This window comes from Pholcus phalangioides, unplaced genomic scaffold (assembly GCF_987345545.1).
Source record: "Pholcus phalangioides strain wild (caught in Gottingen) unplaced genomic scaffold, Ppha-v1.0 ptg000008l_1, whole genome shotgun sequence".
In the NCBI taxonomy this organism is placed as follows: domain Eukaryota; kingdom Metazoa; phylum Arthropoda; class Arachnida; order Araneae; family Pholcidae; genus Pholcus; species Pholcus phalangioides.
Genome location: NW_028301601.1, coordinates 63,615,825 through 63,639,572, shown reverse-complemented (window position 1 = coordinate 63,639,572; position 23,748 = coordinate 63,615,825). Strand labels below are relative to the sequence as shown.

General features: G+C 40.1%; 1 protein-coding gene and 1 non-coding gene across 2 annotated transcripts in view; one reads left to right on the top strand and one right to left on the bottom strand.

Moving 5' to 3' along the window:
• LOC149084748 (uncharacterized) overlaps window positions 1–23,748 on the top strand; it is an 82,553-nt gene that overhangs the window by 15,681 nt on the left and 43,124 nt on the right. The window lies entirely within an intron of this gene.
• TRNAP-GGG (transfer RNA proline (anticodon GGG)) lies at window positions 18,268–18,341 on the bottom strand. Its single transcript has one exon. It is a non-coding gene; the product is annotated as a tRNA-Pro (tRNA).

The following is a 23,748-nucleotide window of genomic DNA, read 5'->3' as shown; positions in this document are numbered from 1 at the left end:
AATATTTAATTCATTTTTATTCTAAAATATTTAATTCATTTTTATTCTAAAATATTTAATTCATTTTTATTCTAAAATATTTAATTCATTTTTATTCTAGGATTAGTTCTTTCATTTATTTCCTAGAATTTCATTCATCCATTCCAAAATTATTTCTATTTCATCATGTTTTCTCATGAATCCCGAAATTATTTCTTTCATTGGCTCTAAAATTAATCGTTTTTTTAAATGTTTTTAAAATTTTCTGAAAATGTTCGGCGGGCCATGGCAAACTCCGAGGGCCAAATATGGCCCACGGGGCCATGCGTTGAAGACCCCTGGGTTAGCAATAAACTAATTATATAGGAACAGATGCGCACTTAAGGAAGTATGACAGAGTGGGCCATCTGTATGTGATAAGACACACTATACATTTTCTTTAAAAAAAATTACGTTGTCTATTTTATTTATAACTTTTGGAAAAATGTTTGACAATTTTCTTGTCTTTTTTGTCGAGTTATTTGTCTCCTCCGGGAATCGAACCCTAGTCACTTTTCTTTCCAAATATTAGTTTCGGCATAACATCCAGAAAATTAAATTTCTCAATATTGTTATGGAGAATGGGATAAATGTTATGTAAGGTGGCAATTATTATTATTAGTATTTTGAAAGTTATGTGATTTTGTAATACTACTTGTACACCTACACTCTCACACACAAAATTCCACATGAAAAACACTACACATAATTATTAATCATTGTTAGAGATTATTATTATTATGTTTTTTATATACATACATCCCACGGAAGTGGTGGAATGTGAAACATCTTTGCCTTGGATCAAATCCACACACATGTATCCCTTACTTTTCCCCGTTAAGGTATGTAATTCGTCGCCGTAGAACATCTTTCAAATTAATTAATTGGTTTAATTATTGTCCGTGGTCGTGATAAAAGAATTGCAAAGTATTGAATTTTCGGTTGAAATCCCCGGCCGATTGGCTTGCATTTCTGAATTTATGTACCGACGAAAAAATATCCTATCTATTGATGTCAGTCTTGTGTTGAGGAAAAAGTTGAAACGCCGAACGTTGGGGTTTTAATTATTGTCCGTGGTCGTACTACACCCGGCGCTAATTAAGCCAATTAATTTATTTGAAAGGTGTTCTACGGCGAAGAATTACATACCTTAGCGGGGAAAATTAAGGGATACATGTGTGTGGATTTGATCCAAGACAAAGATGTTTCACATTCCACCACTTCCGTGGGATGTATGTATATAAAAAACATAATAATAATAATCTCTAACAATGATTAATAATTATGTGTAGTGTTTTCCATGTGGAATTTTGTGTGTAAGAGTGTAGGTGTACAAGTGGTATTATAAAATCACATAACTTTCAAAATACTACTAATAATAATTGCCACCTTACATTATATTTATCCCATTCTCCATAACAGTATATATTTCGGGCCGAAAAAATACCATCTCTTAATACAAAAATGCCAACTTGGGCGGAAATTGCTGTAGTTAGGGGGGGGGGGGGGCTGTTATGCCTCTACTCAGCTCTTCACGCTACTACTCCGTGTTATAAGGAATTGAAAAGTGTGTTTCTGGTGTATTGGTTAGCGCACTTGCCCGGTATGCAAGGGGGCAAAACATTTTTCTTTCCAAATACTAATTTCGGCATAACATCCAGAAAATTCAATTTCCCAGTAAACCTTCTGCTAGTTTGTGGGCTCTTGAACTGATACTCTACCTATTGATAAGTCCCCTACCGAGCCATTTTAGTGATCTCTATTTGTTCCGCGGATCTTTCAAGTAATCTGGAAATGTGTCCGAGCTGCTCAAGTACTCTAGAAATGTGTTGCGGGCCGCTTAAGTGCTCTGGACTTGTGCCGCGCGTCACACAAGTGATCCGTGATTATGCCTCGGATCACTTAAGTAATCTGGGAATGTATCGGGGTAACTTGAGTGATGTAGAACCGCACTGGGGGCCGCTTAATTGCTCTGAAACTGCGCAACATGTCACTCGAGGGATCTTTAAATGTGCAACGGACGGCTTAAGTGTTTTGGAACCTGTTTCGCAGGTCACTTGTGATCTGTGAATGTGCCATGGGCCTACTTGAGTGATCTGAAAATGTGTCACGGGCTGCTTAAAAACTCTGGAACTGTGCCACGGGTCACGTAAACGATCTGTAAATGTACTGCTTAGTTCAATTTACAAAATTAGGTTTAAAGTGGCGGACCACGTCAGATAACCCCGAAGGTCACATTTGGTCCGCTGGCCATGGATTTAGCATATATGGCTTAGAGGGTGGAGCGGAATGAATTTCTTAAAAATAAATTTTGAGTTCTTAGCCTTTTCACATAGAACTGAAATCAACAGAAATTGATTATAATGAAAAAAAAAAAATGTTTTACACCAAAAAAATTAATTTTTGATCATTTGGGGGGGGGGGGCACAGACGCCGCTATACCGTCCCCCTTCCCCCGCGCGTACGTCTCTGATCCCAATATACGTTTGGAGGTAGGGGGCAGAGCTGACAAAATTTTGCTGACGGGGAGAGGATCAAAAATGGCTCAAAATCTGTTGACGTAACACTTGAACGGCCCCTTAGTCCGGGGGTTACACTAAAAAAGTTTGATGAAAGGTCTTCTAGAAAACGTGAAAAAAAACCACCCAATAAGCATTTTGGTTACATCCACTCGAATGCAACCAATCGGCTTGTTAGTTGAATTTTTCAAGTTTTGTGGGAGATCTTTTATCAAACTTTTATAGTGCAATCCCGGCTTTAAAAAAAGCGTATCGATTACATTCGAGCGAATGCAACTGATAGGTTTATTGGTAACTTTTTAAGTTTGGTAAAAGAATGTTTATAAAACTTTTACAGTGTAATCTCGGCTTTAGAGGGAAGTACAATGAGTTTGATAATTCTGAAATTATTTCTCGATATATCTTGAAATCATTTACTTCAATAATTATGCAATTATTAATTAATTTCTAACACAAATTACGAAATTATTTCTCTAATAAAAGTTATTTCTTTACCTAATTCTGAAACCATTTGCTTCAAAAATTCACAAACTATTATTTTTTTTTAAAATTTAAAAAGTATTTATTTCAGTAATTTTTGGAAATTATTTCTCTTTCACATTAATTCTGAATTTTCACCAGTTTGTCCTGGAATTATTTATTTCATGAATTCTACAGAGAGTTACTCCTTTTTCTCATTAATGCCGAAGAGAGTCATTTATTTCAGTAATTTTAGAAATAATCGTCTTTGGAATTTTTCAACCATATTCTCTAAAAATGGTCAGCGGGCAACGACAAAAAAAAGAAGAAGCTCGGAGGGCCAAATGTGTCCCGCTGTCTATGCTTTGAAGACCATTGTTCTAGACGGTTCTGGTAACCGTGGATTATGAATTACTAATGCGCAATTTCCGTTATAATCACGTAGAACATTGAAGAAATTTATTGAGCGGAACTGACAGCAACATTTCGATTCCAGGAGCGAAAAAATGTCTTTTAACGAGCATTTGAAACAAAACAGCAAATATAGGTCTCCCCTTTTTTCGAGAATCGTAAATTTGTATGAAGTTTCCGTTTTCCCGCTTAATTTATGAAATGAACGTGACCAATGAGGTACGATTTTACTCTTCGAGGGAAACTTAATTGAGTGGGTATTGGACAATCATCATATTTTTTTCAATGTAAAACTGAGCTATGATTGGTTCCGTTTTGTGATTCGACGAATCACGAAGAATGCATTTCTGTGATGTATTATTAACACACTGAAGTGCCATGGAATTAGGAATGGGGAATGATATGCAAGTCTTGTAGCTCTACGCCCCCGTGTGATACCCCCTCCTGAACGAACAGAACTTTTCCACTGGACTTATCCCATTGCCGAGATCTCTTCCAGCCCAATAAGAATACTTTATTTTGTGTCAAAAAAAAAAAGAAGAAAATAAAATAAAACATAGATACAAAATTTTTACAACATATTTTCTCCGAAAAATTGTCGTGATTAACAAATTTTGTGATGATTGCAGACGAGATGGGGTTGGGAGTTGGAGAAAAGTTTTGGGGTTTCGTTAAACGGATGAATGTACACATATTAGGATAGAGCTATATCTTAAAAGCAATTGGAGGGGGGCCACATGCCATCTCATCTGTTATCTTACACTTGAAATAATATGAAATTTACAACATGCATTAGCGGAGGTGAGATGCAAATGATTAGAATTTCAGCGCAGACGCACATCACGCGCGCCTGTGGCGCCACTTCAAAGCGCTATTTAAGGCTTGGAGATTTCGACGATTTGAAGTACGGCAATTGTCTTTCTCTTGTGGTTTTTTCAAAAAAACGATCAATTATGCCTCGTAGAGAACAGCGATCATCTTTTGATCAAGTATCCGAGTTCGACAGAGGAAGGCTAGTGGCCTACCGAGATTGTGGATTATCTTTCAGGAAAATCGGTAGTCGTGTTGGACGAAACCAAACAACTGTAATGCGGATATGTGATCGTTGGATGCAGGAGGGTACGACGGACCGACGTGTTCGATCGCATCCATCTCAGTGCACCACTTCACGTGATGACAGGCGTATTGTGCGTATGGCAGTGACGGATCGCTCAGCCACATCATCAACCATAGCACAGCACATTCAGTCTGTACCGCATCATCCAGTGTCTGCGCGTACCATTCGACGCCGTTTACAGCAGAGTGGTCTGTCCGCAAGACGTCCATTGCTTCGTCTACCCTTGACGCAGAACCACAGACGTCTCCGCCGCCAATGGTGTGATGAAAGAAGGATGTGGACGGCACAATGGAATGAAATTGTCTTTACTGACGAGTCACGCTTCTGTCTGCAACACCACGATGGTCGGATTCGAGTCTGGAGACACCGTGGAGAGAGGATGCTGAACAGCTGCGTTATGCACCACCACACTGGTCCTGCACCGGGTATTATGGTATGGGGCGGTATTGGATATCACTCTCGCACTCCTCTAGTACGCATTGCCGGTACTTTAAATAGCCAGCGCTACATCTCCGAGGTATTGGAGCCAGTTGTCCTTCCTTACCTTCAGGGCTTGCCCACAGCCATATTTCAACTGGATAATGCGCGACCACACGTGGCACGCATTGTCCAAAGGTTCTTCGTCAATCGCCAGATTGAACTGTTTCCCTGGCCAGCTCGCTCTCCGGATCTTTCGCCGATAGAAAACATGTGGTCCATGGTTGCTCAACGATTGACCCAGATTACATCCCCAGCTGCCACACCAGATCAACTTTGGCAACGCGTGGAAGCTGCTTGGTCTGCTGTACCCCAAGAACACATCCAAAGTCTCTTTGAATCAATGCCGAGGCGTGTGGCAGCGGTGATCTCCAACAATGGCGGCTACTCTGGCTACTGATTTTGGCAGGAACCACACTTCACAGAAGTCTATAAATTTAATCATTTGATGCTTGGTCAACATGTTATCTACAAAATAAATATTGTTGCGATATCTCTTGTCTTTCTTGGTGTTGCAATTTGGATGGCCAGCAGTGTATATTACGCCAATTTTCAAGATGCGCAAATTACACAAAACAATACATTTTGGATTTGATGGGTAGGGTGCTCCAAGGTGACCTTCACTGCAGGGGGTCTGCGGAGAATTGACCTGCGGGGGTCCGCGACGCATTGGATTTTACTATGGGGGATCCGTGTCATCAAAAATGTTGGGAAACACTGCTATAATCCGATATCTCTAAAACTTGACAGCATCATTGGGGACCCCCAAGCTAAGTGATGTTCTGAGGCCTTTTTACCTGATTCGAAATAACTGAAGGATAACTCCTTTCAATCAGGAACACACTTATCAAACGCGTGGCCCTGTGCAAAAATAATAGCGGGACCAGTTGCGTCTCAACAATTTCGGGTCGCACCAAAATTGTTTATGACCTCCCGCTTTGTTTTGCTCCCATTTTATATATTTTGTAGGAGAAGGGGGGAGTCGGGGGGGGGGAATCTATTATTTCCGAATAAACAGGAGAAATGTGTTGAGAGAAATATCCATACAAAAATTTTGGAAACACAATTAAATGTACATTAACACAAAAAAATTGATGAAAATTAAGCGCTGAACGTAATTTTAAAACTTATGAGGGAAACATTTCTCTTCACATAAAAATTATATAATTTCAATATAATTTCAGAACTAATGACAGAAGTAATTCCAATGTTGATGAAAATTTGAAACTTACAAAAAAAAAAAAAAAACCAATTTCATAATTCAAGAAAATCGAGAATTAACGGATGAAATCCTTCCATATTTCCATTATAAAAATTCGGAGCCAATATAAGAGTTTATTCTGCAATCGATGGAAAATGCAGAATCAATAAAAGGAACAATCCCAGAATAAATGAAAATGCAGAACTAATGAGAGGAACAATCCCAGAATAAATGTAAATTCAGAATTAATGAAAGGAACAATCTCAGAATCGATGAAAATGCAGAAGTAATGAAAGGAAAAATACCAGAATCGATGAAAATTGAGAATTAATGGAAGGAACAATCCCAGAATCCATGAAAATGCAGAATCAATAAAAGGAACAATTCCAGAATCGATGAACATGTAAAAGTAATAAAAAGAACAATCCCAGAATGGATGAAAATGCGGAATTAAGGAAATGAACAATCCCAGAATCGATGAAAATTCAGAATTAATGGAAGGAACAATCCCAGAATCAATGAAAATGTAAAAGTAATGAAAGGAACAATCCTAGAACGGATGAAAATGCAGAATTAATGAAAGGAACAATCCCAGAATGAATGAAAATGTAAAAGTAATGAAAAGAACAATCCCAGAATGAACGAAAATGCAGAATTAATAAAAGGAACAATCCCAGAATCGATGACAATTCAGAATTAATGAAAGGAACAATCCCAGAATGGATGAAATTAAAAGTAATGAAAAGAAAAATCCCAGAATCAATAAAAGGAATAATCCCAGAATAAATGTAAATTCAGAATTAATGAAAGGAACAATTCCAGAATAGATGAAAATGTAAAAGTAATGAAAAGAACAATCCCAGAATGAATGAAAATGCAGAATTAATAAAAAGAACAATCCCAGAATGGATGAAAATGCAAAAGGAATGAAAAGAAAAATCCCAGAATCAATAAAAGGAATAATCCCAGAATAAATGTAAATTCAGAATTAATGAAAGGAACAATCCCAGAATGAATGAAAATGCAGCATTAATGAAAGGAACAATCCCAGAATGAATGAAAATGCAGCATTAATGAAAGGAACAATCCCAGAATGAATGAAAATGCAGCATTAATGAAAGGAACAATCCCAGAATGAATGAAAATGCAGCATTAATGAAAGGAACAATCCCAGAATGAATGAAAATGCAGCATTAATGAAAGGAACAATCCCAGAATGAATGAAAATGCAGCATTAATGAAAGGAACAATCCCAGAATGAATGAAAATGCAGCATTAATGAAAGGAACAATCCCGGAATCAATGCGGTTTTACGGCATATTTCAAGTTTTTTTAAGTGATAAATGCATTTTTTATGGAGAATATTCCGTCGATTTTTAACTGACATTTATACGTCATCTCTCTGTTATGTTTAAATAAAAAAAAAATCAAAAACTTTCGAATATAAAGATATTTTTAAAGCGTTTATTCCTATTCCAAGCTGTAAAAAATCAAAATGATCAAATACTAGCTATTTACAATCCGTATTTAAAAGTTTGAAAGTAATTTTAAATATGAATTTCAGCTTTTCACAAGAAAGTGTTTCTGAATCTTTCGTTGGATATGATATAATAATCAATTAATAAAATCCGATTTTGGCCAATTTCACAATAACTTTAGATCAAGTTCAAGATTAGATCTTAATTAGATTAATAAGATTAAATTTTGTGAGATCAAATTTAAGCTCGATAAAGTTTTTTTTATTCCAATATTAATTTCAGTGAAAGTCTATCCCGCATTACCAAGAACAATCGCCGATACCATTCACATGTATTCGTTGTTGTAATTCAGAAAAATTTCATTTATTAAAAATAGATGAAGTGAGAAGTATATGTTAGGGTAAAATGTGATATATCCGGTTATTATGAACAATCGCCGACCATTTTGGCGCGTTTAATAAAAAAATCAAACCCTAAATTTATCACTTCTACCGGCGATTATGCACAACACGGATAAATCGTACTTAACTCATCACATTTGCCGGTTATTATGTATAATCGACATTTGGTATTGGTAAGTATGATAAATCGGTCCCATTGACGTGATAAGATATATTATTCAGGTGACCGTACTTTTTGTGAGGCAGAGCCTCTACCGAATACATTGAAACGGCTAAATAATAATTTCCCGTATATAATAAAAATTATGCTTTTCAAACCCCTGATTAAAGGTCACCCCTCTTACACGGACAACTTTTTCCGTCCCACCGGTGTCCGCGAAAGAGAGGTTTCGCTGTATAGTGAACTCCGATTTAAAGAATTTTTTCGAACATCACTGAAATAATCTTTCTATTTAACTCATATTTGACGAAGTCTGGAATCAAACCTCGATATAACGAATACTTACTTATTTAACAAATTTTACAAGCATACCCCGATATAATGAACTTCTATTTAACAAATTTCATGATCGTACCCCGATATAACGATCTCCCCATTAAAAAATTTTTTGATTTCTCGATAATTCGTGATTGCACTAGTGCATAGTGTCCCGAGAGAACTCTTTGTTCCATCGCCCCACTCTTTAAATAAAATTTCTTATCGCCTCCCAACTCAAGGCAACCCATAGGATCCATCGTCGCCTCCATTTTACCGCCCCGGGGGGCGATGCTGCCCACTTTGGGAACATGTCCGGAAAATTCATCGACAACAATTCAACGCTAAGAAAATTCACCGACGTTATGTCGACATGACTGTATGAATGATCGAGTGAGCCAATGAATGAGTGAAATCGGCCAGTCACTAGAGATAGCCTGCTCTCGCTCACAAGAGATCACCCAGACAATCACTAGGTGGATCATTCCATCACTCACTAGGTCGTTCACTTACCCTCTAGGTCACTCACTTTCTCAATCACTTACTTCATAGGACACTCAATATTGCTCGCTGTGTCATTCTCTCAATAAGCCTGCCATTCACTTGATCTCTAGGCCACTCTTTGTGTCGCTCACTTTTCCATTCACTCATTCTATCATCAACTCACTAGGTTGTTCACTCTGTTGAACGCTCAATCACCTGGTCGCTCATCCTGCCACTTGCTCACTCGACCATTTCTCGCTCACTTACTGGCTCACTGCCTCGTGTCGAACCATTGTCGGTGAATTTTCCTAGCGGTGCATAGCGGTGCAAAACTGTTGGCTGTGAATTTTCCTAGCGGTGAATTGCATGGTGATGAACTGTTGACTGTGAATTTTCCTAGCGGTGAATTGCATGGTGGTGAACTGTTCGCCGTGAATTTTTCGTAAACCCTTTAGGAAACGCTGCACAAGTATGTATTACGTATAGCAATGAAATTTAAGTATAGAATAATAAATATAAAATATTAAATTTAAAATAATTTAAAATTTGAATTAAATTAGATTTAAGTATAAATTTCAAGTATATTGAATCAACACCTTACAGCGGCAATGACGAGATATCTCGTCGAACTTGATGCTCTTTATTTCGGAAATCTACTGCGCTGAAATGTTTTTTTACTGTCAAATATGTTTTCCAAATTTCCCCAATCTTCCAATCAACTGCCAGTGAGCGGAGTCAGCTTTCATTCGAAGCCTGATAACAGAAGGGGGAGGGGGACAGGATGTTTTTTCCCTTACCCTTCGAGGTAGCATACGATTATGCGGGGACAGCATAAATAACAAAAGATAGTTTTTTTCTCTTCCTTGCTTTTATTATTATTAGTTTCGGTGTTCGTGGGAAAAGCATTTATCAGATCACGCAATCGGGGGGGAAAAAAACTCTTTTCGGAAACAGGTGGCAATTTTTCGAAGGTTTAGTGATTTCTACTGCGACAATTATAATGCGGGTGAGGGAAAATTTTATAAACCGCTTAAAGGGTAAACCAAGAATGTTTGGGTATTATGAAGGTCTATAATAACCGGTAAAAGTGATAATCTTTCTAGCATTTATCAAATTTAGCAATGGCAGTTGGGTATTATGCAAAATCACCGGTAAAAATTATAAATTTATCAAATTTACCGTAGCATTTAGTGATTACGCATGTAATAAGTGATTTATTAAATTTACCGTAACATATACAGTAGAATCTCGATTATCTGGCCTAGTCTCTTTTCACCATGATGCAGCAAAATCATCGGAAATGTCACCAAACTTCGCTAAGTTTCTCGCCAATTCAGCGATATTTATAAATGAATGCGTTAATTTTCATAGATAATGACCATTTACAGGCGAAAAATGGCGTAATAAATGATAAATAAGAACTATTTACATAATTTTAGCGACAATATTTATTCTTGGACATCCTTTTTCCGCAATAAATTTTTAAAACTTACAGTACACATAACAAACATTTACATTATATATATGCTACCGCCAAAGCCCGAAGTTGGCCGCTTCGCGAATTTTCCGGCGATGACCTCGAATCATAGGGCTCTATTCTTAGGGATATAATAGGGATCGATATATATAGGGGCCTGCCAGATTACGGAGAAAGCCCGAATTACGGACATTTCGAGAAGCGGACACCTTCGGGCTTTGGCACAGTAACATATACAGTCAAGTATGAAGACATTTATGTATAATGTACTGACCAAGTCGTCACAAAGTATGAATAGGAGCGGTTTTTGGTATTGAAATGGTGTTTTTGATGTTACGGTGGGGTAGGAAGTGAGCATTTATAAAACTCCGGCCCATCCGGCTTTCCTGTTATCCAATCCGCTCTTCCGCCCCATTAGGCCGGATAGTCCGGATTCCACTGTACGTACACGAAAAAGAAATAATGTATTCATTTCATTCTGCGCCCGATTCAAACGACTTCAGCACTTTATTCAAAAGAATGAAATTCATGGAAAAAAGAAAGAAATCTCCATGAGTAATGGTTGGTTTCATGAGTAAATGGATTCCCACACGTCTCGATCTTTCTAACAGAATTTAAAGGGAGAACAATTAACGGCGCGCCATCTATCGGTGAACTCTTTTTAAGGGAATTAAGATTCATTATCGCCGTTGGCGGAATGTCTTTAATCACTTTTAAAGTTTCTTTTACGGGTTCTTATTTTATTTTCCTTTTTTTCATCCGTAACGAATGGTTCTGACGTATTTCTTTCTTACCTGCGACCATTCAATTATTACGTCAACAAACTTTTGCCCACCCCTATTCCTTGTCAGCAAGAGCCAGAATAGAACAGACCGAGCACGACCAGGCTCTGTCACTTACGCGATTTTAGCTCATTGCCCCGGAGGGTGTAGTCGTGCCGGAGAAAATTCTGAAAGACAAGGAGGGAGATTGAGAAGCCCCCTTTCTTAGGGTGATACATTCGTTAATCGTTATACATCGTATAATCCGCTAGGGGGACCTGACTCATGTCCTGACATTAGTGACTCTGCGTAAGTCCCAAGTCCTATCATTTTGTGTACACACGTCTTGTTTTTTTCTTTTTTTCAAACGGAGCACAACTCAGGTCTATCGCCATCGGCAATTTATTACGTAGTGAGTTGTGCAGAAGTGTTAGTGTGTGTGCCTAACAGTCTGAGTGCGTATCTGGTATTTATGTCCGATTTTTCAGTGTTGCCATCTATATTTCAGAAGTGAAGAGAGTGAAGCATAATGAGTACTACTACTAAACCACACATGTACCTCGCCCATATTCCTCTGCGGAATTTCTAACGAATTGGTACATGTTGGGATGTGCGTGTCTGTGTTATGAACCTAACGTGAAGCTTGTTTCTGAACTATGAGTAAAGTGTCATGTTTGAAGATTTATCTTCGTAGGGCTGCTGCTTTCTGCGGCTAGACTTGAGTGGGGAGATCGGCTTGCATTCGTACCCCGAACTTGGGAACCACAGAAAACAAACTTTAGCCGACCACCACTGCGGCGACGGTGGGGTTCGAACCTGGGAAGTATAATTATTGAATACTTGTACTTTTTGTAGACTATCGAACTGTCCCTCTCTGTGGCGAGACGTTTTAACGAAGAGGTAGGCCCTCATTTGCACCTCGAGGCCGAGAATCACAGAAAACCAAGTTCAGCCGACCACCACCGTGGCGACGGTAGGGCTTGAATCCAGGTCCCCGCAATGTGAATCCGTCACTATGACCACTCAACCACCACAGCGGCGCACGTCTTGTTGTCAGTCTAGCTGATGTGAAGGGGACCTCTAGGGTGCCCGAGCCCACCCTTTTTTCGTCATCATTCGGACAGCCCATTAGCTTTGGGCTACTCTGGGTTGCCACTCAAGAAGGTGATGAAGTTTACTAGCCGTTTGGTTAGTTCAAGTCTTTTGAGTCGGCAAAGCTCGGACCCCCCCCCCCCCCTCCTCCACTTGTTAGCAAATTTTCGTTAGATGTTTTCCCAACCTCCTAACGCATATTGGAATCAGAGACGTACGTAGGAGAGGAGGGCGAGGGCAACCTATGCCTCCCCCCCCTCCCCAGACGCTCAAAAATAGTCTTCTTTGATGCAAAAGAAAATTTAAAAAGAAATTCAAATAAGAGGAGAAAATACCTTTATATGTAATTGACCATTTTTTGCTGATTTCAATGCTTTTTGAAGGCTAAGAACTCAAAATTTCTATTTAAGAAATTGATTGTGAAGTCCCTCCCCTCCCCTACCCCGATCCGGTGTACACTTCTGAATGGGATCGTCCTTCGAAAATATATATAGGGCGGTAGGGCGAAAGTTGACAATTCCCCTCGATCACCGTGCACACCCTCGTTGAACTATCCCCCATTCGAGTGGTCAGTGACGGACTCGCATCGTGAGGTCCCGGATTCGAACCCCATCTTTCGCCGCAGTGGTGGTCGGCTAAAGTTGGTTTTCTGGGGTTCCCATGTTCGAGGTGCGAATGCGAGGTCTTAAATAGACTCGAGGTGCGAGTCTATTTAAAAAATAAGAAGAAAAGAATAGAAAAAGATCTTTTATTTGGGGGGGGGGGCAATTTTATATGACAAGGAGGGAGATTGAGGAGCCCCCCCCCCCTTTCGTAGGGCTATACATTCGTTAATCGTTATACATCATATAATTCGCTAGGGGACCTGACTCATGTCCTGACATTAGTGGCTCCGACATCTCTGTGTACACAAGTTTGCTTTTTTTGTTGTTTTTTTTAAAACGGAGCACAACTCAGGTCTATCGCCATCGGCAATTTATTACCTAGTGAGTTATGTCGGAAGTGTTAGTGTGTGTACCTAACAGTCTTAGTGCATATCTAGTGTTTGTGTGTTTGTGTCTGATTTTTCAGCGCTGCCATCCAGCGGAGCGCTTTCATATTACTTTTTCCAACGTGTTCATTGAAGTGATAGATAATTATGCGAATGTAATCCAACGATATCGCCTGCGGGGATGGGTGTTAAAGCACTTTACGCTGGGGGGGGGGGGAAGGTGGGCGTCACCGTACACACTCTCGTGGTGTAAAACGCAACAAGTATTAGAGAGTCTTAACAAAATGAATGAAGAAGAGTGACGGTGTTTCATGTATGTGCGTGCGATAATGTCGCCATCTGTCTATGATGAAAGGGGGAAAACGCGCAATGTGTTAAGAGCTTTGAACAAATGAATGGAGAAATAAGAGTGTCGCCATTTGTGAAAGGCGGAAAACGCCCTAGGTATTACAGAGCTAAGACTAGAAATGAATGAATGAAATATGGCAGTGTTGCTCTCTGCTCGCAGTGAAAGGTGAAAAATGCACTAGCAAATTAGAAAGCATTAAATGAGTGAATGAATAAAGAAGTGACACACACTATATATCGCAATGTGCTCGGGGTAAAAAGTGAAAAATGTTCCAAGTGTTTAATAACTTTAGATAAACGAATAAAGAAGTGATAGTGTGTCGCCATATTATCCGGGTGATAGGTGAAAAACGCACTAGGTGCTAGAGAGCCTAAAATAAATGAATGAATGAAGAAGAGTGACAGAGAGAGTCACCATCTTCTCCGAGTTAAAAACACATCACATGCCAGAGTGCTCTCAATAAAGTAAACGACTGTGCCGCTAACTGATCACATTGAAAAGCTGACTGAGTTTAAATATTAATTTCAATGAAAATCGCTCCTATATTTTACTAACAAATATCCCCGATTCCATTCAAATTTATTCATTATTCTAATTCATAAAGAATTCATTCACATCCAAAAGAATAAAGGAATGATGTATGCATTTTCGTTCTGTGTCCGATTCAAACGACTTCCACACTTTATTCGGAAGAACTAAATTCGTGGAAACAGAAAGAAGAAAGCTCCGTGAGTAATGGATTCCAACCCCATTTTCTTCTATTTCAATTTTTCCAACAGTTTAAAAAGGAGAACAATTAACGACGCGCCATCTATCGGTGAACTCTTTTAAGGGAATTAAGATTCATTAGAGCCGTTGGCGGAATGTCTTTAATCACTTTTAAAGTTTCTTACGGTTTTAATTTTCTTTATATTTCATCAGTAACGAGTGGTTCTGACGCAATTCTTATTTTTTCCATCTGCAACTATATGTTAGGGGCCGTTCAAGTATTACGACATCAGATTTTTTGCCATTTTTGACATCCCTTGTCAGGAGGAAAGTCTGACCCCCCTCCCGCCTATGTGAGCGAAATTTCGCCAGCTCTTCCCCAACCTCTTAACTCACATTAGGATTAGGGACGTACACGGGGCAGGAGTCTTCCCCTATACCCCCCTAGAACTCAAAATTTCTCTTTAAGAAACTCATCATGACCTACCCTTTGAGCCTACCCATGGCCCACCTACTCAAACATAATTTTGTAAAAATGAACTAAGCGGCACACATTTGCAGATGTCTTAAGTGACCCATGGTGCAAATTCCAGAGCATTTATATACCATCCGTCGCACATTACCAAATCACTCAAGTAGGCCCGTGGCACATTCACAGATCACTTGAGTGACCCGCGACACAGTTCCAGAGCACTTAGGGGGGTATTAGAGCTTTCTGTGCGGCGATGTTCCGTATCTTAAGCATAAGTAGGATCTGTGTTGTATTTGTCTCCTCTTGCATTTCGAACCAATCGATGCATTTCGATAACATTGTTTCTGCGTCCGAGTGGCTAGTTGTAGGTCTTTGGTTAAGAGCTAATCCTTCTCATCGTCATCAATTTCTTCTTCTTCGTTGCTAGTCGTCACACTAGAAATAATTTCATCGTCGTTCGAAATTTCAAAGTCTCCATCCATTTTGTCACAGTCCAACCAAGAAGAACCATTCATTCGAACTCACGGGCTCCTCTTTCACGACTGAGACCAGCACCATAGCGACTGGTTAGTGATAAGTTTGTAGCGGTGTCACATCAACTCCTCTGCCACCGGCGATTAGTCACTTCCGCCATCGTACATCCAAATTTATACAGAAGGGTGTGAAAGTAATCCGTGGACAATTCTAAAGATGTCTGCTTGTTTGTTGGTACTCACGCCATTTATTTTTTTTTTGACGATGACGGATAACAGAAATTGACGGTTAATCGAAGTTTACTGTACTTACGTGGCCAGCAACACAATTCTAGAGCACTTAAATGGCTCGGACACATTTCCAGATCACTTAAAAGATCCGCGGAACGTTTAGAGATCACCAAAGTGGCTCTATAGAGAACTAAACAATAGGGAGAATGTTAGTTCAGGTGCCCACAAACTAGGGAAAAGTTTTCCCCGTTGTTGGCGCACCAAGTATAACATACCAATAAGAATATTTCATATTTTTGTAAAGGGTGGTTGATTACGTAAGCATCATTCAAACACGTCCCCCCCCACCTCTTGTCCCGAAAAGTCAGCAAATTCGAAACCCTCCCCTTCTCCCCCATCGATGCTGACGTAATACTTGAATGACCCCCCCATCGTAAAATTTGCAGTATATTTCCTCCCCCCCCGGTAGGGTTAGGCGTAACGTTAAACGGGGGGGGGGCGCGATGGCTTATTTGCCGCTTTCTTCAGTCCAATCAAATTATCCGTAACGATATTTGATGAAATTCGAATATGGTAATGAGATGATTTTTTTCAAATTATTCTTAAAAGAAGGGAATTTCTTTCTTTTTTCGTGGACGACGTTTCTTTGAGAAGAAGCTTCCATTCATTTTCTTTTTTCCTTTCGTGTTCATTAAAGTGATCGATAATTCGGTGAATTCAACCCCACGATCTCGCCTGGGAAGTGTGGGGAGGGGGGGGTGTTATAGGCTTTTAAAATAAGGGGAGGGTGGCAGTCGCCACACACACACTGTCGGTGCGTAAAACGCAAAAGTGTTAGAGAGCACTAAATAACTGAATGAATGTAGCAGTTCAAGCCTCTGCCGCATATACCGGGTGGTCATAAAATAACTTTGCCGATATACGAGCCCTCTAGCGGCAGCAAAAATCAACGAATGCTAATGAAATTGAAGATGCAGGTGTTTATGCAGGGTGTCCTGTAAGCGCTTATGCGGCCTTCATCTCATCAAGCGTTCGTCGTAGAGATTTGATTGGAGTTTAAAAAGTGCTCAAAATGCATTAAAAATTACTCTGTACCAGTTTTGAAAGTGGAAATGCAGTGTGTCATAAATAAAACGTCTACATTTTTACAGTCACCCTCCCCCCGTCCTCTAACTTACAATCAGAAAGTTGTTGCCCTGTCTCTCCTGAGCCCAACAACAAATATCTTATGTTTCTAAGTGCAAAATTTTCTGAGATATTCGCATTCAAATATAGGAGAAAATTTGGGAAGGCCAGCATAAAAGAGGGGAAGGAGCGTTGTTCGTTAGTTTTTGCTGTTATTTTCGCCGATTTATGAATTCAGATATCTCAGCGAATATTGCACTGAAAAGCATGGAATTTGTTTTTTGGGCTCAGGAAGGACAGGGTAACAACTTTCGAACTGGGAGTTAGAGAACAAGGGGACCGTATAGAAATATTGTTTTTTTATTTTGCGACACACTGTATTCTCACTCTTAAAATATGTACGGGGTAATTTTGAGCACGTTTTGAATCGGAATCATACCTCTACGACCGACAAGTGGTTGATGAGATAAAGACCGCATTAGAACTTGGAGGACACCCTGTATGCGCTCAAGAATAAGATGAGAAACGAAACCTTAGTGCTCACGGTTACGGTCACCGCAAGAAAATGTCAAAAAATTCAACCAAGCAGCAACAGCCACTTTTATGCACTGCAAAATGATAAAACGGCGTTCGAATGGTTTCTGTCAAAGCGGCTCGATCTTTATACAGCTTCGGTTTCTGTACTACCACAAATGCAGGTGCAGGAAGCAGACAAGGAAAGAAGATTTCGCCAAGGGGTTGGTGTACCAGATGCTATATCGGGGAGTTCCGCAGATTTGACGGAATTTCCCCGATCGAACGTCTATCGCACCAACCCCTTAATGAGATCTTTATATATCCTTTGTCTGCGTCCTTTACCTACATTTGTGATGCCATAGAAACCACTCGAACGCCATTTATGTTTTTTTTTTGATACGCTGTATATTTTGCAATGCATAAAAGTGGCCGTAATCGCAAAGCTAGGGTTTCGTTCTTTTTTTGGTTATCCTCGAGTGCATAGTCTGAAACATCAAATATTTCAAATCTCATCCATATTCGTTGATTATTGCTAGGGGCTCGTATATCGGCAAAGTTATTTTATCACCACCCTGTATGTGCGAGCGACGTTGTCGTTGTCTTTTCGGGGTTAAAGGAGAAAAATCCATTTGGTATTGATGTAGGGTTACCTGACGTCCACATTTTCGAAGTCATTTGAAGCGCTCCATAAGTTCTTGAAATTTCGCCCTCATTTTCTGGGGGGTTTTTGAGGTGTCTTTTTCGTTTCTAATAATAATAATGATAAAAACTGCACTTTAAAGATTGTTCATCAGTGTGTGTTTACTAGGTTTCTTCTTCGCATGTGTATATAGTATATCACCGCTAAAGCGCAGAAACAGTTATTCTACAGATTATCTAGGTATCGTGCAGATTAACTAGGGTGATCCGTTAACGTGACGAAAATTGTTTCATTTCTCAAATTACAAGGATGACGTCACTCTCCGCTGCCATACGAAGGTTTTTAACAACTGGCTGTTGCGAAGATATATTTCGGAAAGAGAGAAAATTCAACTGCCCCAGCGGGGAATCGAACCCACGTCCTTTCACTTCCCGGGTGAACGCCCTAGACCACTAGACTACAGAGGCACAGAATCTCTCAATCTTTCCTTGGAGCTCGTGTACACTGAAAGGGACCGTACATGGACGGCCGGACCAGACTCAGGCCAAGCTCACAACTGCTGACCTCTGTGCCTCTGTAGTCTAGTGGTCTAGGGCGTTCATCCGGAAAGTGAAAGGACGTGGGTTCGAGTCTCCGCAGGGGCAGTTGAATTTTCTCTCTTTCCGAAACATATCTTCGCAACAGCCAGTTGTTAAAAACATTCGTTTGGTAGCGGAGAGTGACGTCATCCTTGTATAAGTCGCCATCTGGTGCCAGCGTCAGCAGTTGTGAGCTTGGCCTGAGTCTGGTCCGGCCGTCCATGTACGGTCCCTTTCAGTGTACACGAGCTCCAAGGAAAGACCGAGAGATTCTGTGCCTCTGTAGTCTAGTGGTCTAGGGCGTTCACCCGGGAAGTGAAAGGACGTGAGTTCGATTCCCCGCAGGTGCAATTGAATTTTCTCTCTTTCCGAAATATATCTTCGCAACAGCCAGTTAAAAACCTTCGGATTTCTCAAATTACCTACTGATTAATGTGCACATTACTTAGGTAAAATGCGGGAAACTCTTGATTCCGCACGTCAACGGAGGTGCAGGTAACATATATGTTACCGTTAAAGCTCGAAAGCCGTTAATGTGCACATTACCTAGCTAATCTGCAGATTAACTGATTTGATACCTAGATAAATAATCTGTAGAATAACTGATTTCTGCACTTTAGCGGTGACATATACACTCTTTGAAGAGTCACTCAGGAATGAGTGAGAGAGAGAGATAGCCAGCTTTTTCTCAGCCGAAGATATCAAGGAAACAGAAATTTTCCGGGTATTATGCTAAGGTGAACTCGGAAAGAAAAGTCATCTTGTCTCCGCCGGGACTCGAACCCAGGCCCTTTTTCATACCGGTAAGCATGCTTGTAGGTAGATGGTAGCATGCTTTCCCGATATGCAAGATGGCCTGGGTTCGAGTCCCGATGGGGACTTCAACTTCTTAATTGGGCTTTTGAAGACAATGGGACCGTATAAAAATTTATATTTTCTTATTTTAAGACAAACACTGTATTTACATTCTCGAAACTGGTGCAGAGTGACACATTTGGAGTATTTTTAAAAATTAATTATATAAACATACCTTTACGAAAAAAGGTTGATTAGATAAAGGCCGAATTAGGACTCGCAGGACACCCTGTATACCATTTCCTGAAGTTAAGAGCGGCTACTAATGCCTCTACTTCAGCGCCTCACGACACAGTGCGTGAAATTAGGAAGGTAGATTCATGTGTCTCCAGTGGTGTAGATGGTAGCATACTTGCCCGGTATGCAAGAGGGCCTGGGTTCGAGTCCCGGCGGAGACGTGATGACTTTTCTTTCCGAGCTCACCTCAGCATAATATCCGGAAAATAACTGTTTCCTTGACCCTGTATACTATTACTCGTAAATTCATATCAGTTCCCAGCAGAGCCGCCCTTAGGGGTGTGCGACAGGTGCGGTCTCACCGGTGCCCACCTTTTCGGGGCCCCGCAATTACAGTGAAAATAATTGCTTTTACAAATTCTGTAAATCTTCATTTCTATCTGGAAAGAGATAATTCCAGAATTGTTTGCATTTTCATTTTGATAGAAATAATTCCGGGATTATTTCTTTTACAAATTCTGAAGTTTCACCATATCTGGAATTTCTTTCATTCAGAATTTTCATGTGATTTGTATTTTCTGAATTTTCATGATTTTAATTTTCTAAATTATCATGATTTGCATTTTCTGAATTTTCATGATTTGCATTTTCTGAATTTTCATGATTTGCATTTTCTGAATTTTCATGATTTGCATTTTCTGAATTTTCATGATTTGCATTTTCTGAATTTTCATGATTTGCATTTTATAAATTTTTGATTGCCCTCGCTCGCATAAGAGAAAAATCGAGGCTAAGAGGCCTCGCTATTATTTTTGCGTCACCCCCCGCCCCCTCCTGATGGGGGGGGGGGGCGCTTCCCAGGATATGCACGAAAATGGAAATTTAAAAGACATTAAAAATAAATGTTAAACATGTGTTTCCCACAATGTTCGTGAAACGACGCGCGAAGAATAGAAAATTAACGAAGGGCCGGGGAGTGTGTGGTCGGTCGGCCATTGCCTTCAAGAAACAGACACCAGACGCTGGAGAAAACTTCAATCCCGTCCCGAATGTGTGTGTGTTAAGAATAAATTTGGTTTCCCTCATTATTATGTGGTTTTCGTGATGACTGGCCATCACAGATTTCTCCTCATGTTATCATTACTATTTTGAATATACATATTTTTTTAGGAACACTCGTCAATCATTAACGACGCACAAAGAATTCCATTCACCTCCTTATGAATATGGCTGGAGAGAACGGTAATGGCGGGGCCGGCCCCTACAGTCAAATGACTGTTTGCGTCTTTCGATAAATGGCGCCGCACACACACAATAACTTCTCTGTATGCTGAAAAATATAAAAGTAAATTGATATAGCGTTAAAAGTAGGAAAATTGCCCGCAACAACGATAACACGCCGTCCATAATGACAAAGATACGAGACTTAATTGAAGGGAGGACCTCGTTTATCTACTTCCAATTTTTTTTCAAGGGGACTTTTCTCCCTTTAAGTATTATTTTTCCTCCTGGTAAAATGGTGAGCAACTTCGGTACCACTTCAGTATTCCCAGAATTCCTTACTCGTCATCGGTACATTGCGAGTGACGTCACAAAGGCTACTGAAGCCAAATAACACACACACAGAGCGAGAGAGGGATTTGTTTGATGTCAATTGATTTACCGGACTTCGATGGTTTGTCTGGTTGTGATGACTGAGAGTTGTTTGCTTCGTGCGTGGTGTTATAGTGAAACGATTTGGAATGGATCGAAAAGGCCCCGCGTATATATATGATATCAATGCTAATTTAGATAGTTTCTGTGCAAAACGCTGATTAAATGTGATTCCGTGATTTAGGACGAGGATCACAGAGTATTCAACATTCGTTGCACCTTTGGAAAAAAGATCATAATTTTGAAGATCTCAATCTCTACTTGGTGTTGAACAATTTCAAACATTAGTGTTGAACCCTGCGAAAAAAAGGTATCATTTTAAAATTATCAAAATACCAACAAATATAAATATTCAGTAAAACCTCGTTAACTCGTCACCCTAATAAGTCGTCACTCCGTTTAAGCCATCATTATTTCGGGGGGGGGGGCGAAGAGCTTACGTTGCTTCTTGCAACAGAGCCTGGGTGTCTCGCGGTTTCTCCAGTGTCTGCTTTGCTCTGCCTAGGCTTTGCCCCCCCCCTTCCCCCTTAAGTCAAAATTGGGCACCGTGTTCGAGTTCGCCTTGTATTTGTATCATGAATTACTGATAAGTGTGCCAATGTATTTTTACTTATACAGGGTGGTTCAAAACTCAACGTACAAATTTTTAGGGGAAGTAGAAAACACAAAAGGAAAACAGAATTGCATAGGAATTCATGACCGGAAACCCCAACCTGATCCGCTCGAGGATAAACGAAGATACAGAAATGACAAGCCAATAATGGGTGGGAAAAATCTTTATTTACAAAACCAAAAAACTCTTTACTTCATACGAACAAAGCACATTCACATGCTAAGTTTCACAACAAGTGACCAAAGTTCTTACCATCCACGTCGCAAGACTCTCCGTCGCAGTTGCAAACGATGGTATTTTTGAAAGGGTTCTACAATCAATGCGTCGCCGTTGAGAAGCGTCCGTAACTGTGACAGTTAAGAACTTTGAGCACTTGTTGTGAAACTTGACTTGTACACGTACTGTCCTATTTGTACGTTGAGTTTTGAAACACCCTGCATAATTTAAAATACTGAAATCTCAAAAGAGGTAAACATTTCATTTTTTCTTGTGTAATCTATAAATTTCATTGATATTGTAATTTTAATTGATATTTTAATAAATTTTATTTATACGATTTTCACGATATTGCACATCGGAACTGACGGCACTTCGTTTAAGCCGTCATTACTCCTCCATAACGTGAGCGACGACTCAACGAGGTTTTACTCTAGTTTAAATAGGCATCAACGCCTTTACCGTTCAAGAGTACCGTGACACGCTTGTTAGGGGGATCTGTAGGTTCAGGTCTGATTTATCCTCGTGTGCAGAAAATGACAGCCCTGCAACGAAAATTATCAAACGAACAATCGATGCTATTCTGTCGCACAATATCTTACATCAAAGTTACTGTTTATCAAAATTATTACCACACTACTTTACCACTCACCAAATCCGATCATATCGCTGTACAGCTAATTGCTACCGATCGAGTTGGGTCGGAAACGAAGGCGTCATCTATCGGTGATCGTCTGAGGCTCGATAGGGATATTACTTGTTATCAATCATATTCTTGCCCAGGATCGAGCTCGAACCAGACGCAACACCACCTATAGAAGAAGGCCTCTCCACTCGAAGATTGTGACGTCACTGTAGAAGGCCATTTCAAAAGGGGGAAAAAAGTCGACGTTCGACCTTCATCTTGAATTTAACTGAGAGTTCCGTCAATACTGACGTATTTGCTACCTTCGCCGCTCCTTGTGACCAATCACTCAACACTAAATATCTTTACTACTCGTATCTATGTAAATCCAAATCCACACCCGTAGTTCTACGCAGCTCAACTCGCGCAAAAACTGGTTTTGAGGTTGGGCTAGCACAGCGCGAGCTTTATTTCTTACAAACCGAACACAATTTGCGGTCTATCGTCACGGGCAATAGCAAGTGCATGTCAAACAGGAGTGTGAACTGTTTTAATGGTCGTCCCCCCCCCCATAAAACCCGGTTTTGTGCAGCTGGGGATTGCACTGCGTGGTGGGGTACGGACCCGGCTTTTTCAAGTTTTGTTAATATACAGCAGTGTTTCTCAACCGCCGGGCCACGGCCCGGTACTGGGCCGTGACATCATTTATGCCGGGCCGCGACTGATCTGCCGTTTCATTTTCCCCATTCATGTTCCGTTAATCATGTGTTTTACCGGGCCTTCCACTTACAAAAATAAATTATACCTGGCCGCGGGCTTCCAAAGGTTGAGAACCACTGATATACAGTATGTGTATCCCGATACACACAATAGCCAGTAGCGTCACAAAAAAACCTGGACGATGATCCCCGACAAACAAACGCCTGTAGTCGATCGAATTGGGAAGTTTTAATTGGATAAGGACGGTGAATGCTGTGTTTACTGTCGAATTATTGGTCGTGAGGGCCAGTTTTGAAACTGATAAAATGCCCCGGATGTACTCTGCAAATTTAAGAAAGAGACAGAGCGAGGATTTACCCCCCCCCCCCCCGATCGACGGGGCTTAAGCTAGAATGATCCTCGCCCTCAAGCGTATTTAGTACTATTCTAATGAAGAG